The sequence below is a fragment of the Chelonoidis abingdonii genome, chromosome 8, assembly GCF_003597395.2.
Source record: "Chelonoidis abingdonii isolate Lonesome George chromosome 8, CheloAbing_2.0, whole genome shotgun sequence".
Lineage (NCBI taxonomy): Eukaryota > Metazoa > Chordata > Testudines > Testudinidae > Chelonoidis > Chelonoidis abingdonii.
The window spans coordinates 30,826,750-30,843,247 of NC_133776.1; the positions used below are offsets into that span (position 1 = coordinate 30,826,750).

The window sequence follows — 16,498 nt, forward strand, 5'->3', positions numbered from 1 at the left end:
ATGCACCTTTTGTGGGTGGGGTGTGCCAACGCCCCATGGGGTTATGCCTGGAGATCCCTTGGCTGGGCAGAGGGGCCAGCTCCAGAGTAAAATCCCTGGCCAACGAAACCAAGGCCGAGGAAGTCCAGGCCTGGCACCAGCTTAAGGGGTGAGGTGTGTAGCAGGGTGCTGGTGCAAAGGCACCTATTTAGCCCCTGCTCAGCCAGCCCCAATCAGGGGAAACAGATTGGGGCTGGGGAGAAATCTGATGCCTGGCCTTTAGAACTGGCTGCATCTGCAGGCCTGAGGGTTGAAGGGCTATAAAGGCTGGCTGGCTGGCAGCCAGAAGGGGGATGGCCAGGGGAAGATCAGTTTCCAGGCAGACTCTCTGTGTAGGAGAGGAGATTGTCAGGCCTGCAAGCTCTGTAAATAGTATCGGTGGTAGGAGAACGTGTGTATATAAAGCCATGGGTGCTGCAGAAAGAGAAGCCTCTCTGTGCTTTATTGGGGCAGTAGAGGGCTCCAGGAAGAGGGACGAGCAGAGGACCATGTTACAGTGCCAAATATGTGTTAATCCTAAATGCTGTAAACTGTAATGTCCCTTATTATTTATGTTGGATTGTTCCCCTTTCTTTCCCTCCCCTCCAATAAGCAGCTCATTCTGACTTATTTGCAGTGCTGTCATTTTTTTTATAGATTCTGATTGGCAACAGTAGAATTCTCCTCCCCTTTCCCCTCCCCTCCTTTTCAAGTCAAAACTTGAAGCCAACTTTGTGCAAAAACTGTTGCTGGAAAACATTCAAAGATGTTTTGTTTAGTTGTTTCCTTGCCAGGGCTGGCTCCAGGCACCAGCAAAGGAAGCCGGTGCCTGGGGTGGCCAATCAAAACGGGTGGCACATCTGGGTCAGTGGCAGCAGCTCAATCAGTCCACTTTCTGTGGTAATTTGGTGGCAGGTCCTTTGCTCCCTGTCTTCCTCAGTGGCAATTTGGCAGTAGCTCAATTGTGTTCTCTCCTTTTCCTCGCCGCTTGGGGTGGCAAAAAAGCTGGAGCCGGCCCCGTTCCTTGCGGTTATTTAATGATTCTATACTTTGTAAAAAGATGGGTGAGGTTCGCAGCTGTGATTACTTCTCCAAGTTAAAGCAGCAGAGAATCCTGTGGCACCTTATAGACTAACAGACGTTTTGGAGCGTGAGCTTTCGTGGGTGAATACCCACTTCGTCAGACGCAGCACGAAAGCTCACGCTCCAAAACGTCTGTTAGTCTATAAGGTGCCACAGGATTCTCTGCTGCTTTTACAGATCCAGACTAACACGGCTACCCCTCTGATACTTGTCTCCAAGTTAAGTAATTATTTTCAACCTCCTTTTTCCTGTTGGTTGGTTAGCAGCCGTTTGAAAAGGGGGCATTAAAGATCAGTGTATGTTTAAAACTAAGGCCTTCTGTATTTTGTTTGGAATTCAAAGCTGTACATTTCTATTATCCAGTTGTAGGTCACTTTGTAAAATCAACAAAACTAAACCTCTGCTTCACCTAGCTATTTTTCCCCAAAAGAACATTTAAAAAAGTACTTTATACCAGGTAATTGACTTGTTGTCTGCAGGGTAGGTGAGTGACTTGACTCTGTAAAATGAAACAAACCAAGTTATTTCTTGTTACCAGAGGCAAATGTTTTATAAATAGAGAACTAATTAAATACCATGAATAAGTGTTTTTGATTATCATAGTGACAGAGACCAGACACTTAGTTTTGTGCGCTGGACTGAGACTCAGGAGATATTGGTTCAATTCCCACTCTCCTGCAGACTTCCAGCGTGATCATGTCTCTGTTCCTCAGTGTCTCAAATAATAAAAGGAATAAATAATTCCCTTCCTTCATCCTTTGTTTTGTCTATTTAGATTATCTTAATTTAGACAATTTTGACTTACACAGTTCCTTTGGATATGTACAATGATTAGCAAAGTGGCAGATCCTCAATCTTACACAGAATACTTTTCAACAAAAATTCTATTCTACCATTTGCCTAGCTGCATTCAAAGCCTCCCTCTGCCCTTAGAATCCAATGTTCAGGATATACTTGGCAGTGCAGAGTGAGAATAGGGTATATCAAAGTGCTTCCAATAGGGGTTTCTAAATTCTGAATGATATGAAGTCTTTTTGAGTCTCTTAAAACCTGAACCCTTCCAGAAAGTTCTATGTATTGGCAGCAGCACATTGGTGGGTCCTGTAACTGCCAAGAGCCCCATGGAATATGCTAGTGTTCATAATACCAGTGAAATTTGAAAAGTGAGTTTCATAGTGATTCCAATGTTTTTACTGGCAAATCCTGGAGCTTTCTTGAGGCCTCAGATAAGACTCTGTTCACACTGGTAATACCCAGTCCCCCAAGAACTAAAACTTAGATGTTACAAATTCTGTCACTTATTGAGATCTGTGATTAAGTAAGCTCTGCTTGGCAGCCTCCTCAGTGCACTCTCCATACCATGTCTTATGATATAAACTAAGGGACTTCAATCACACAGGGAATCTTCCATTTCTCTGCCTACTCAGTTTGGTCCTTCATGTTGTACAAACAGTAGGGAGTAATTCACTGCCTTCTGACCAGTTTGAATGAGACTTGGAATGACTTCCCCAATGTCTAGAGGAAGTCTGTGGCAAAGGCCAGAATAGAATCCAGGTCTTCTGAGTTGCAGTACAGTCCCTTGAACTCAAAACTAACAACTTCATTTGATTTTATTTCATTAATTTATTTATACGTAGTTGATCTGGTCTTCAGCTTATATGTAGAGAGTAGAAAGGGGCAAAGTTAGGGTTGGGTTTCTTAATTGCAAATGTCATGAGTTTCTAACATCCAGAATATTTTTTGTTTCAAACAGAAATGTTTGTGTGTGTGTTTGGTTTTTTGTTTGTTTTTTTTACTGAGGGGTGGGGGCATTGCAGCATAAAAGGGGAATATACCTATATGCCTAAATTTTTGCAATAAATGATTTCATAAAATCAAAAGAGGTTGTGGACACCCACAAAGCCTTCCTGGAAGCTAGCATTATCAGGTTCACTTTCCTGATATTGTCTTTGTTTTGCTAATAGTGAGACTTCTTTGCCTGTTCCTTCCTCCATTAGTCAGGTACACTAGTGAAATTCACAAACTACTTCAAGTATTTTAGTGTTGTGGGTCTTTTTTCCAAGAGCTACCATGAGCAGTAATGACCATCCTGCTTCTCCTCCTAACCCTCTCCTCTCCATCTGCACTATATAGTTTTCTAATCTAAATGCCAGGTCAATAAGTAAATATATTTTCTGAATATATAGCACTTGTTGCCTTTCTCATCCATCACGTGCCAGTGAAATTGTAGTTGTCTGTTTAAACAAGGAAAACCTTACTATATAATACTGTTTGTAAGAGTTTTTCTATTCTTAGCTTTTCTCCTCTTCTCTCTGCTAGCTAGAAGAATGCTGTGGATTATTTCCTCCATGCTGTATTGCTGAAATGACAAAATCCCATACACGTGCTGCTTCTTTGCTTCTGGCTCCTGGCTATACATTCCACACAGGACATTCTCTCCTATCCCTTCACTGCAATTCAGCCCTTCATAGAAATATGTATGTGTAACATGGAAAGGACATGAACCATTCAACAACAAAATCTCTTCCTCTTTTTATTAATATAGGGTGTGAGTTTCAGAGGTGCTGACCACTTGCAGTTCCCATTGAAGGGATATTTTCATAGGATGTCCAAAGTACAGTGCTCGTCAGTAAACCTTTCAGTATGGAACCAGGGCTATGCTCTATTTTTATCGCTCAGCCTTTCTAACTGGAGGATAATAGTGACTAAATCTACTATGGAGAAAAGTCTTTAGATCGTCATTTTACTGTGTGAGAGATTTTGACTTTGGTGCAAAGAACACTAAGCTTGTCAAGGTTAGCCTTCTGCTTTGTTCGCATTTAAAAAGGGCCATACTACTTTCTCTACTCAAAGTGGAAGATCAAAGGTTTATTGATAAGCACAGTTAACAAATTATTCAAGCTACCTGCTGTTGCATTAATTTTAAACATCATAGAAAGAAAACGGGGCAAAGTGATAAACTGAAGCTCAGTAGACAACAAGTCTTTCCATTTGGGAATAACTGCTCTTCCTACCAAATGGCTATTCAAATCTGGACAATTTGATTGTAGTGGGAGGGAGGGACAAAAAAGGTACCTCAGGGAGCAAAGAGAAAAAGGGTCTGTCCCTTGTCTTACCCCACAATATATTTTTACCTCATTTAGCTCAAGCAAGAGTCTGACAAGGTGCTATCAGCAGCATCCTGATCACTGATTGCTGAAGCCTGGGGAAGACTGCTGGCAGTGCTGAGGGCAATTATACACTTTCTGTTGGGGGACTGTGAGCATGGGGTGACAATCACTGGGAGAATATCAGGGGAGGAAACAGGAAGCAAGGGCAGCTCAGAGGGTGTGTCTGTGCTGAGGAGTGAGAGCTGTGGGAAACCTACCCTTGCTGTAATCTTGCATTACACGGTATTAGTGCATAAAAGAAGAATCAACACACATCTAGGTGAAAGATAAATAGCCTGGAGTGTGTTCGTGACTGTGAAACCACCTGAACTGGCTAAGCAACTTGGTTCACTGGGTCATGACAGAGTTGCCCTGTGACATGGAGAGACCTGTGCTTTTACTGCTATAGATACCATTGTTGATGTGTATGCTGCCACAGTACGTTACCAGTATAAAAGAAGTACAAGTATAAAAGAAGGATCATGAAAATTTTATACTATAAACAATTGTTTTTAGATAAGTCACTCCAAGTGCTCTAGAAACGAAAGACCTTCACATCCTTAACTATAGCGGTTTGACCATACATACGAAAAATGTTTCAAATGTCAAAAAAAATACTCTGTAAAATAGTCATGTAAGAAATTACTAAATTAAGCAATACTTAGAGATGACAACAGTTTGTAAGAACTTGTTCTTACAAATTGTTTCCTGTTCTAACTACAGCGTCACTCTGCAAATAAGACTATGCAACACTTTTACGAGAATAACTGTGCTGACATCTCTGCTAAGCTTTTAAGTATGCCCAATGAGAATCAGATATTTCCAGAATCCAGAGCAGTCTCATTCTGAGTTGCCAGCTCATGCAGTTCATAAAAATGCTTGAGTCTTCTCCCAAAGAAGGTTGATTTATGACCCAGTAAATATATGATATCAGAAGTTATAGTTAAAAAAAAAAAAGTGGAGTAATTACTTCCTTAACTGCTCTGGCTTTCCAGGAAAATCTTGCAGAAAAATTCCATCAATTTAAGCAACAGTTGATAACTGTTCTCAATGCTAGAAAGGCTTCAGAGAAAGCACCTAAAATACTGTCAGTGACTTTCTTCATGGGTCACTCCCATTAGTAGTGCAAGTGCACAATGCTTGTACATAGGAGGAGGAAGATGATAAAGGTGATTTTGCAAGGCCTATGGAAAACATTGATATTTACTATATCTCTATTAAAATATTGCTTTTGAGAGATTTGTTATTTGCAATAAAGGGCAAATATATGTGACTGGTAATGCTCAAAGATGTGAATTGGGTCACTTTGACTCATTAATGAACAGACAAGAAAGCATATGGAATAATAAAATTAACAGATTGCGACACTGCTGCAGAGAGCATGAGTTAACATTGGTAGAAGCAGTGAAACACAGTCAGGGGCTCTAGGTGATCCAGCAAGAGCAATTCCATGAGGCATCACTTCAGAAGGGGAAAAATACAGCAGAAGAAAATGGAAATTGCAATCAAAATAGAAATAAAAAGCTTTCTGAAAGTCAGATTCCTATTTGATGGAAGTGGTGGTGAATGTGAGCCATGAAATATAATCAAATAGAAAGAGAAAAGAATCATTTTTCATAGGTATATTGTCCAGTTATAAAGTCCAACCTAATCTTGGAGAACAGCAAGACTTTGAACAGATCTCCTTAGATACACTAACTGTACAGCAAACTTCTTCACCTTGAAAAACACAGCTAAACATAAATGGCAGATGTAGCCACTAAACAGGATATTGATGCATAATGGAGTGTTAGTCCAAGAAAAAAAATAATTTAGCCAAGGAAAAGGCAGAGAAATCTAAAGCAGATTTCATGTTTGAGACATAAAATATTAGAACAAGGGCAAGGAACTACTACAACTTTCCATACAGTGAGATGAAGTTTGTTTAACAAATTATTCTTGCAAATGCTACAGAACTGCATACAGAGAATACAAGACGACAAGCTAGGCAAATTCTCTGATGTCTGTCTAAAATATCTGAAAGGAGAATACCATATTAAGATAGACAACTCAGTGCTGCCAAATTCCAATGTAAAGTCAAAACTGAACTTAATAATGTGGAAGAGATGGGAGTTACTGAAAAATAAAATGACAGGCTGACTTAATTGCATGGTTTCAAAGGAAATACTTACACTTTACTTTGTGAAGTATATTTTATCTATACAATTTTATGATGTTTAAAAATTATTTGGCATATAATTCATGTCAATGGTCAAAGTGAGTTGCTAAAAATGACACTGGAAAAATAAACATTAATAAACATTTGAGTAGTGAGATGCTGATCAACACTCTATCAGTTTTAAAATATTACTCTTTAACTTGGCCAGTTGTACTCACATCAGATGATATTTCTGAAAAACAGAAAGAAAATATGCACATATGGTGTATATAATTTGTACAGTATCTTTGAGGACTTCTTTTGCTGCACCTTGAAATTGAAACAAGTCCACCTTCCTTGCTACAGAGACAGAAGAGGGTGCTACATTTCCCCTAGCTCCCTCAATTCCCAAGTCATAACAGGTAGTACATTTTATTTAGTGTTTTCCTGCCCTTAGAATTTCCCATCTTTGCATGGTATGGGAACAAATTCTGGTTATGGAATTCAGACAGCAGGTTTACTCTACACCAACTGTCCTCTCACCCAGAAACAAGAAAGGGATTGGCTCTCTCTACAATGCTATTACATGATTATTCAATGTGCATATTATAGTCTTTATTTTAGAGTTTGTCCATCACCTTAGTATCCCAGTACATGCCACCCCAAATTCACAGCAATAAACAAATCTCTGATGGACTTCCTGGATTCTCTAGCTCTTTTAAAGATCATAACCAGGCCTGTGATCCCACTGCGTAAGGTGCTGTACAGACACAAAGAGGCAGGATGAGAGAGAGCGAGAGAGTCCTTCCCCCAAGGATTTGAGGCCTGGGCATCACCATTTGAGGCCTGGGCTTACAATTTGAGGCCTCCTACACCCAGCACCCCAAACCCCCTGTCCCAGCCCAGAGCTTGCACCCAGCACCCAAACTCTCTCCCAGAGCCGGCACCCCTTCCACATCCAAACTCTGTCCCAGAGCCTGCACCCCACACCCCTCCTGCACCAGCCCAGAGCCTGCACTCAGCACCCAAACTCCCTTCCAGAGTCTTAGGCAAGTGGGACTTGGACCTGTTCTGGCCACCACCAAAAATTATACAAACCTGCTGCCCCTGGGTCACAGACTCACAAATACCCTTATTAACATATAGTTGCATACCTATTGGCCAGCTACAGCGGAGCTGGCCTCTTTATAATAATTAGACACGCTCCGCAGGTGTCCCTGGGGCAGAGACCTCCGCTGTGGAGGCAGAGCACTCCCCCACGTTTCTCTCTCCCATCCACTGGCCCTCCTCCGGTCCCCTGCCCAAGAGGGGGCGGATCTCAGCGGCCGCTCTGCTCCCTCCCAGACCAGCCAGCCGGGAGACGGACACAGGGCTGCGGTGCGCTGCGCTGCACGTACCCGGACTCGGACCAGGCTGCGGCTCTGAAGGTGAGGGGCTGACAGGGGAGCCGGCTGCCCCGGCCAGAGGGGATTGCCCCGCTCTCAGGGGCAAGTGGGGGGAACTGCCCCCTGTGGTGCTTGGGGCAGGGTCCTGCTCACTCGCAGGGGCGGCTGCAGGGGGCCAGTGCCCCCTGCGAGTGATGGCGACGGCGGGGCTTGCCCCCTCCCCAGCAATGCTGAGGACCCACAGCTTTCACTTTCGTTTCTTCTGCGCCTGAAGGGGCTGCGGGTGACCGCGCCTAGCGACCCTGCGTGGTCTCTGTAGACCCGGAACCTGGGGTTTCCTGCCTCCTGCCCCGGCTTGTCCTTGGACTGGCATCTGTGTGTCTGCTTCCCCGTCTCGAGCACGCTCTGCAGCCTGTCAGAAGGGACGGGACCCCATCACTCCCCTATTAGTGAGAGAGGGAAAGCGCTTGAGCTGTTTGCTTTGCCAGAAAGAAGCGTGAGAGGCGAGTCATAATAAGTACCTTAACCAGGAAAATAGCTGGGGGCTGCTGCTGACAACGGCTCTGCCTTGAGAGCTGGGATCCCAGCCAGCAGAAGTAAGGGGTAGTGGTATCACAAGGACTCCCCGCCGCCGGAGACCCGGAGAGGAAGAAGCTCCGGGGCCCGGCCCCCCGAGACTTTTCTGGGGCCCCGGAGCGAGTGAAGGACCCCGCTCCAGGGGCCCCAAAAACGCTCGTGGGGGCCCCTGCGGGGCCTGGGGCAAATTGCCCCACTTGCCCCCCCCCATCAAGCGACCCTGGGAGCAGCAATGCTGTAAGCAGGAGTGTTGTGTAAGGCTTGAACCAGGTATGAAAATTCATCAGATCATACCTAGAATTACTTATTTGGAACCCTCCAAATATGTAAGTAAATTAAGGCTGTTTAGCTAGACGCAGTCAAGTTTATTTTCTTTATTTTGGCTTGTGGATCTTCTCTGTGCTTATTCCAGATGCTTTTGTTTGTTTGTAACTTTTAAGCTGAACCCCCAAGAAAAATAGTTTGGGTGCTTGATTTTTGGAATTGCTTTTTTAAAATCTAGCAAAAGCCTAAATTCTAGATGTATTTTTTTACTTTTTGTGTTTAATAAAATTTACCTTTTTTAAGAACAGGATTGGATTGTTGGTGTCCTAAGAGGTTTTTGCATGTTGTTTAAGTAGCTGGTAGCCAAAGCTAATTTCCTTTGTTTTCTTTCTGAGCTCTTCCCCAGATGGGAGGTGAAAGCGCTTGAGGGTACTCCACAGGGAGGAATTCGCAAACGCTTCTTCCTGTGTTCAGAGGAGGGGGTTATTGCATTTGGGCAGTGTTAACCAAGCCAAGGTCAGGGAAAAGCTGTAACCTTTGGAGTTTAATACAAGCCTGGAGTGGCAAGTATTAATTTTTTAAATCTTTGCAGGCCCCATTTCTGCTAGAGTGACAGAGTTGGGATTTGGTCTTTACATGACCCAATAGGGAGTTGTAGGGGTAACAAGGTTATTTTAGGAGGGTCACAGTGTTGCCACCCTTACTTCTGTACTACCTTCAGCGCTGGGGGGGCTGAACGGCAGCGGCTGTTGGCCAGTCACCCAGCTCCGAAGGCAGTGCCCCGCCAGCAGCAGTGCAGAAATAAGGGTGGCAATACCGTACCATGCTATTCTTCTGTGCTGCTGCTGACAATGGTTCTGCCTTCAGAGCTGGGATCCCAGCCAGCAGACACCACTCTCCAGCTGCCCTGCTCTGAAGGTAGGGCCGCCAGCAGCAGCAGCGCAGAAGTAAGGGTAGCAGTATCACAACCCCCCTCCACTCCACATACACACACACAATAACCTTGCAACCCCCTCCCACAACTCCTTGTTGAATTAGGACCCCTACAGTTACAACACTGTGAAACTTCAGATTTAAATAGCTGATATGAAATTTACAATTTTTAAAATATCATGACCGTGAAATTGACCAAAATGCACTGTGAATTTGATAGGGCCCTAATTATAGGGATAACAGAAACATGGTGGAATAGTAGTCATGACTGGAGTATGAGAATTGACGGGCATGTGCTGTTCAGAAAAAGCAGAAATAAAGATAAAGATTGTGGAGTAGCATTGTATTTTAATGAGGAGGTAGCCTATAAAGAAATGAGAAGTGATGGAATGGATAAAAAAGAGTCTGTCTGGGTCAAAATCACTTTGGGGAAGAAAGCTGCCAGAGGTTCCCCTAGGATAATGCTTGGTGTATGTTATAGACCCCAGAATCTGATTTGGATATGCATGGAGACCTCTTTAATGTTTTTAATTAAATAAATACTACTGGGAATTGTGTGATTATGGGAGACTTTAACTTTCCAGATTTAGACTAGAGGACAAGTGCTGCTAACAATAGTAGGGCCCAATTTTTCCTGGATGCGATAGCTTCCAGATTCCTTTACAAGTGGTTGCCGAACGAACAGGAGGTGATGCCGTTTTTAGATTTGGTATTGGTGAGTAGTGAGGACCTCATAGAAGAGCTGGTTGTAGGAGAAAATCTTGGTTTGAGTGATTATGAGCTAATTCAGTTTAAACTAAATGGAACGATAAACAAAAATAGATCTGCAACTAGGTCCTTGATTTCAAAAGGGTGAACTTTAAAGATTAAGAGAATTACCATATATACTCATTCATTAGCCCATTTGTTTATAAGTTGACCCCACCCCCCAAGACAGTTAGGTAAAAATACCAAAAACTGTAAGACCCTTTCATAAGCCGGCTCTGTATTTCAGGTATTGGCAAACTTTGGCTCCCAGCCATCAGGGTAAGCCGTTGGCAGGTCAAGACGTTTTGTTTACCTGGAGCGTCTGCAGACGTGGAGCCCCTCAGCTCCCTGTGGCCGCGGTTCGCCTTTCTCAGCCAATGGGAGCGCTCCCATTGGGTGGGAAGAGTGAACCGCGGCCAGAGGGAGCTGAGGGGCTCCATGTCTGCAGACGCTCCAGGTAAACAAAACAACAATGTATTAGATATTCAATTAAATTAAATTATTCCATAACGTTTAAAATCATCAAATTTTGGTGTTGACCCGTTTATAAGCCAACCCCCGCTCTTTGATGCATCACATTTTTACCAAAAGTATTCAGCTTATGAATGAGTATATATGGTAGTTGAGGAAGTGGACTGGACTGAAGAACTCAAAGATTTGAATGTGGAGGAGGCTTGGAATTAACTTCAATTCAAAGTTGCAAAAATTGTCTGAAGCCTGCATCCTAAGCAAGGGGCAAAAAATTGTAGGGAAATGCTGCAGACCAAGCTGTCAGGTTGGAGGGATATTACTAGTGGAGTTCCTTAGGGTTTGGTCTTGGGATCTATCTTATTTAACATTTTTATTAATGAGCTTGACACAAAAAGTGGGAGTGTGGTAATAAAATTTGCAGCTGACACAAAGTCACAGAGGAGGACTGGAATATCATACAAGATTAGCTGGATAACCTAGAAAACTGGAGTAATAGAAATGGGATGAAATTTAATAGTACAAGATTGCCCAGAAATGTGCATCTTGTACTACGTAGTACCCTCCTGGACAGTACAAGCTCATAATACATCTGTCGTTTCATCAAAGGTGCACCAGCCTTTCTATCTCAAATGGAGTTTCCCACATGCTTTAATCCAAACACATACTAGTTACGATTAAACAATAAGATAAGTTATTAACTACAGAAGATAGATTTTAAGTGATTATAAGTATAGATGCATATGAGTCAGGGTTGCTTACAAAAGAACTAAAAAGATAAAAATGCAAGTTAATAATGAACTTAAAAGCAAAATGTCTCTCTCAACATAAGCTCATAGTGCACACTGGATTTCCTTCCAGCCTGGGACCACTTCAGCCTTTGTTCAGTTCTTTTAAAGTTGTTGATGTCATAATCAGAGAGATGAGAGGAAGAGAAGTGGGGTGGAGGTTATGGTCTCTCATTCTCATACTCTCTCCCCTCTTGGAAGATTACCCCCTGCTGGGGTGCAGACAACCTGTAGTCGCTTGTGGATGTACGGGTTGAAATGTTCCTGTGATTCAATGTAAATTTCTTGTTTACACCTTCCTGGTGCTGAAGAATGGACAGTTAAGAGGATAATGTCCCGTTAGTACCTTGCTGGCATGCTAGAGTTTCTTTGTTGCTGAGAAATTGTTCTGGGTCATGTCCACAAACCTACAGCATATTTCAGTAACTATCATATAGTAAAATGTCACAATTTTACATGCAGTGTTGTTACACATATTTCAACAAGATGATAATATTCAGCAGATTATGAGTTTTCAAATGAAATCTCAGAAAATATACTTTGTACAAAATATATCAGAACCATATAAAAATGAGGACTATGGGGTACAGGGCAGGGCATCACATGGGATACGAAGTGTCACAATACATGTTTACAAAAAATCTGGTCTTAGTTTTACTCTGTAAAGCTGAGACAGAAAGGGTGAGGTAATAACTGTTGTTGGGCCATATTACTCCACCCATCTTGTGGCCCTAATATCCTGGGACTAGGGTGACCAGACAGCAAATGTGAAAAATCGGGAAGGGGGTGGTGGTAGTAGGAGCCTATATAAGAAAAAGACTCCAAAATTGGGACTGTCCCTATAAAATCGGGACATCTGGTCACCCTACCTGGGACCAACATGGCTACAGCTATAATGTAAAGCTGGGCAGTTAGGTGTTTCAGCTTTCTCTCATCACAGGTTTCTATGCAGAGACATTGATGGGAACGTGTCAAGGTGTCACCCCCACTCTGAACTTTAGGGTACAGATGTGAGGACCTGCATGAGATAACCCCTAAGCTTATTTACCAGCTTAGATCTTGTTGCTGTCACCACCAAATAGTTTAAACAAACGTTTATGAGAGAGTCATTGGAAACTCTGTCTTCCTCCAAATATTTCCCCAGTCTTTATCCCCCTTTTCCTAGCAGGATTGAGACTGATTCATATCCCACCAATTCCTGGTGAGCCTAGACCCAAAACACCCTTGGATCTTAAAACACGGAAAAATCAATCAGGTTCTTTAAAAGAAGACTTTTTAATTAAAGAAAAAAAGGATGAAAGAAATACCTCTGTGAGATTAGCATGCAAACTATCTCACAGACAACAGATTCAAAACACAGAGGTGTCAAGTATCAGAGGGGTAGCCGTGTTAGTCTGGATCTGTAAAAGCAGCAAAGAATCCTGTGGCACCTTATAGACTAACAGACGTTTTGGAGCATGAGCTTTCGGATGCATCTGACGAAGTGGGTATTCACCCACGAAAGCTCATGCTCCAAAACGTCTGTTAGACTATAAGGTGCCACAGGATTCTTTGCTGCTAAAACACAGAGGATGTCTCTCTGGGCAAAAACCTTAGTTACACAAAGACACCCAATTTGATTCTCCCACTATGCAAAAATTAAGCCACAAAAGAAAATAAACATAATCTAATACATTCCTTCTCTAAACACTTACTGCTTTAAGAAATGTTGGATGCCTGATTCCTGGATCCTTCACTCCAGCACAAACTTTTCTGAACAAACAAAAGACTGATTTCCCTCCTCCCTTTTTGAAAACATCTTGTCCCCCCATTGGTTCCTCTGGTCAGATGTCAGCTAGGCTATGTGAACTTCTTAACCCTTTACAGGTAAAAGAAGAATTAACCCTGGGCTGTCTGTTTATGACAAGATTATAAGATATTTCCTTTGGATGTTTCACTCTTTTGGGGGCATCTATATCTTTTTTTAATAGTTTGCTTGCTTGTGGAGGGACCAGAGGTTTTTGAGGTGCCCATCTTGATTATTTAATTATTCTCCTTTTAATTTTCATGTTAATTTAGTCCTCCTGAAATGTGCTGGCTTGTCAGCAGTAGTGGCAGAAGTTGAGGATCTATATAAACAATCTAACCAGGGGTTTGGGAACTGGGGGTTATGACCTCTCAGGGGGGTCACAAGGTTATTATTTAGGGGGTCATGAGTGGTCAGACTACACCCCAAATCCTGCTTCCCCTCCAGCGTTTATAATAGTGTTAAATACGAAAAAATGTGTTTTTAATTTATAAGGGGAGGGTGTTGTACTCATAGGCATGCTGTGTGAACGGAATCACCAATACGAAAGTTTGAGAATCACTGATCTGACATAATGTGTGTGGAAAAAGAAACAAAGTCACTCCCAGATATCTAAGGTAAACTTCTTTCTGGATCCCCTGGAGCAACTTGTCTTTGTAGGTCTGCTTTCTACACTGTAAACTCTCCAAGGAATGGTTTGCCTTAATGCCTGCTATTTCCATGGGGCAGGGCATATTGTTACTACTTTTCTGGGCCTAAGCAAATATGCTTGTGTCAGTATTTTCTGTGACGTAACCAGAAAGAGAGAAAACTGCTTAGACCTCATCATGAAGAGAGATGACAGTTGCCTTAAATTATATTCAAAACAAAATAGAAAAATCATATCCACTGTTAGAGGGATTTCCCTTCACCTTCCCACTTCCCGGGTTCTTGTCATGCAGACAGCAAGCAGCAAAAAACCAGAAGTCCTAAGCGCACATAATGCGATGTTTATTGGGTTTAGTTTCCAAGCAAGCATATTCCGAAGCCCTTCACACTAGTCAGGCTTATATCTATACGCTCACAGAGTCTGTTTCCCAGTGTTCTGTTCCCAGCTCTGAACGCGCAGAGCATTTACCCAGTGTTCTCCTTAGCAAATATAATTTCAATTTCCCTTCCCCTCACTCCCTGTTTGACCCTAGTTTATATAGTAATAGTCTCAGCTATACCTTAACCAATCATTTTACTGAAATTTAACTAACCAATCCAATATATTGTAACATAATTCTCTAACCAACTATATCCCACTACCCTAATTAACTTACACCTAGCAACATTAATTATACAGCAGATAGAAACAATTAGAGAATCAGACAGATTAACAATAGAAAAGTGGGGCCATAAAGATAAAACAGTACAGAAATGAACATTTCACAACCAATAATAAGTGATTTTTTTCCAGACAGGATGCTATCAAACTTTAACCATCTTTATCTGGTGGTGATAGGCATTATCAGGACCTGATTGTATTCCTAACAGCCCAGTACCACCGTATTTCAGTGTGACTGGTGTGGAATGTGAGGATGTGACTGTACGCTTCTCAGCTTATGGCTCCTCCTGCTGCTTAGCCTAAGAGCAAGGCCTCAGACTATCCTAGTGAGGGAAGGCCCATACACAGGTGGACTATGATTTTGATTCTTTGTTTTTCTACTCTTGTAACTAGCTAAGTGATAAAAAGTCCACTTAAGTTCTTAAAGTAGAGGCCTTCACAGGCAGGCCTGAATATCTATAATCTAACACTCCACCCCTTTCTTTTTCTTTTGAGATCCGCCTGCCCAGGTATCCGTGGAAAGGCATAGGACATATCGCAACACATTTCCTGATAGGACCAGGCATCAAGGTGAAATATGTTGATGCTCCATTTGTCCCACTGCCCCTTGTATAGTACAACACCCTGCACCTTCTCTTGTATGGCATACCACACCTATTCCAATTAGTGTTCCAGACGTCCCATTACAGTGGGCTGGAGAAGGTTGTCTGGTGCGCTGGCGGGGAGGGCTTACTACATTACTTATAGGTTATAAATAATAGCTGTTCTTTAGAGGGTTGTGCCCCTCCTGACTGTTTCCATATGTAACATAACACAAGTATACTTAACAATACTCCAGCCGCCATGATAATCCACAGTAATACCGAGAGTCCTGACCACTGCAGTATAGTCCAACATCCTGGCCAACACTAAAAACACTGCTTCTCCTCCTCTGACAGGGTTAAAATCCTGTGAATGCCACCCTTAAGTGTATATTTTAAATGTGTCCAGTTGTTGGGAGTTGCAGTGAGCTCTGCTCCTGCAGTCTTTGCATGCTTTTGTCCATATCATGAATCTACTGGATATTAACAGAAAAATGGGATATTGTCTAAACCAGCTCGACCACTTTATATGGAATGAGTAGTATGCACTGGTTCAATTGTGCGCAGCAATGAGTTCCACAGATCCGTTCGTACACCATAGTCCCAATGGCAGCATGTAGGTGGATGTAACTGTGCCAGATGCTGGTGCAATTGTGTCCCCAAGTGTTGTGTACATTCCCAGCAAACACCCCATACCCTATATATCACCCCTAATGGCCCCCATTTGCAACAGGCACGTGGTCCCTCATCCACTCCAGCCCTGGAGCACTGGGCGGTGCAGCTCCAGTGCCAGGGGCCCCCCAGCACTGGGCAGCCCCAGCTACCCCAAGTCCCATCTGCCCTAGACCCAGCCCCAGCCCCAACCCCAGCAGGCTTCCCTTCCTAGAAGAGGAGCAGCCTTCCTGGTGGGCTGGGGCCTGAGGCCAACTAGCAGCAAGAGGAGAGGGAGTCTCTGGATGGAGCATGGGTGGGTCACATGAGGCTGTTTGGGGAGGCACAGCCTTCCCCTGCCTGTTAGATATGCCGCTCATGGAAAAATCCTGTAGTGCACCTAACTGCATACATCTAGGGTTAGATTCTGATCTTATGTTTGTTAATGTCAACCTAGAGAGTGCATCTCCTGACTCACACCAGGATAACTGAAATGATAAAACAATGGTCTTTAGCTGAAAGATTTTTTTTTTTGTTTTTGTATTTTTCAAGTACAGTTCATGCATAGGAAATGAAGAAAAGAATGTGTTATTTCCCTGTTTGATAAATTTAATGGTACATTA

The 16,498-nt window shown here is 42.9% G+C and overlaps 1 protein-coding gene and 1 long non-coding RNA gene across 4 annotated transcripts in view; one reads left to right on the forward strand and one right to left on the reverse strand.

Moving 5' to 3' along the window:
- Positions 1-2,871: 2,871 nt before the first annotated feature.
- On the reverse strand, positions 2,872-4,000 carry LOC142047194 (uncharacterized). Its single transcript, XR_012656371.1, has 2 exons — positions 3,940-4,000; positions 2,872-3,358 (listed from the first exon to the last, which is right to left on the reverse strand). It is a non-coding gene; the product is annotated as an uncharacterized LOC142047194 (long non-coding RNA).
- Positions 4,001-7,433: 3,433 nt separating this feature from the next.
- The window catches only part of LOC116837636 (phospholipid scramblase 1), a 40,846-nt gene continuing 31,781 nt past the window's right edge, over positions 7,434-16,498 (forward strand). The window contains exon 1 of one of the 3 annotated variants that reach the window (XM_032802209.2): positions 7,434-7,814. The gene's annotated coding sequence lies outside the window, so the exon portion shown is untranslated. Of the gene's footprint in view, positions 7,815-8,538; positions 8,619-14,830; positions 15,214-16,498 lie in introns of those variants that run through there. The other 2 variants (XM_075068480.1, XM_075068479.1) reach the window with 2 other exon arrangements.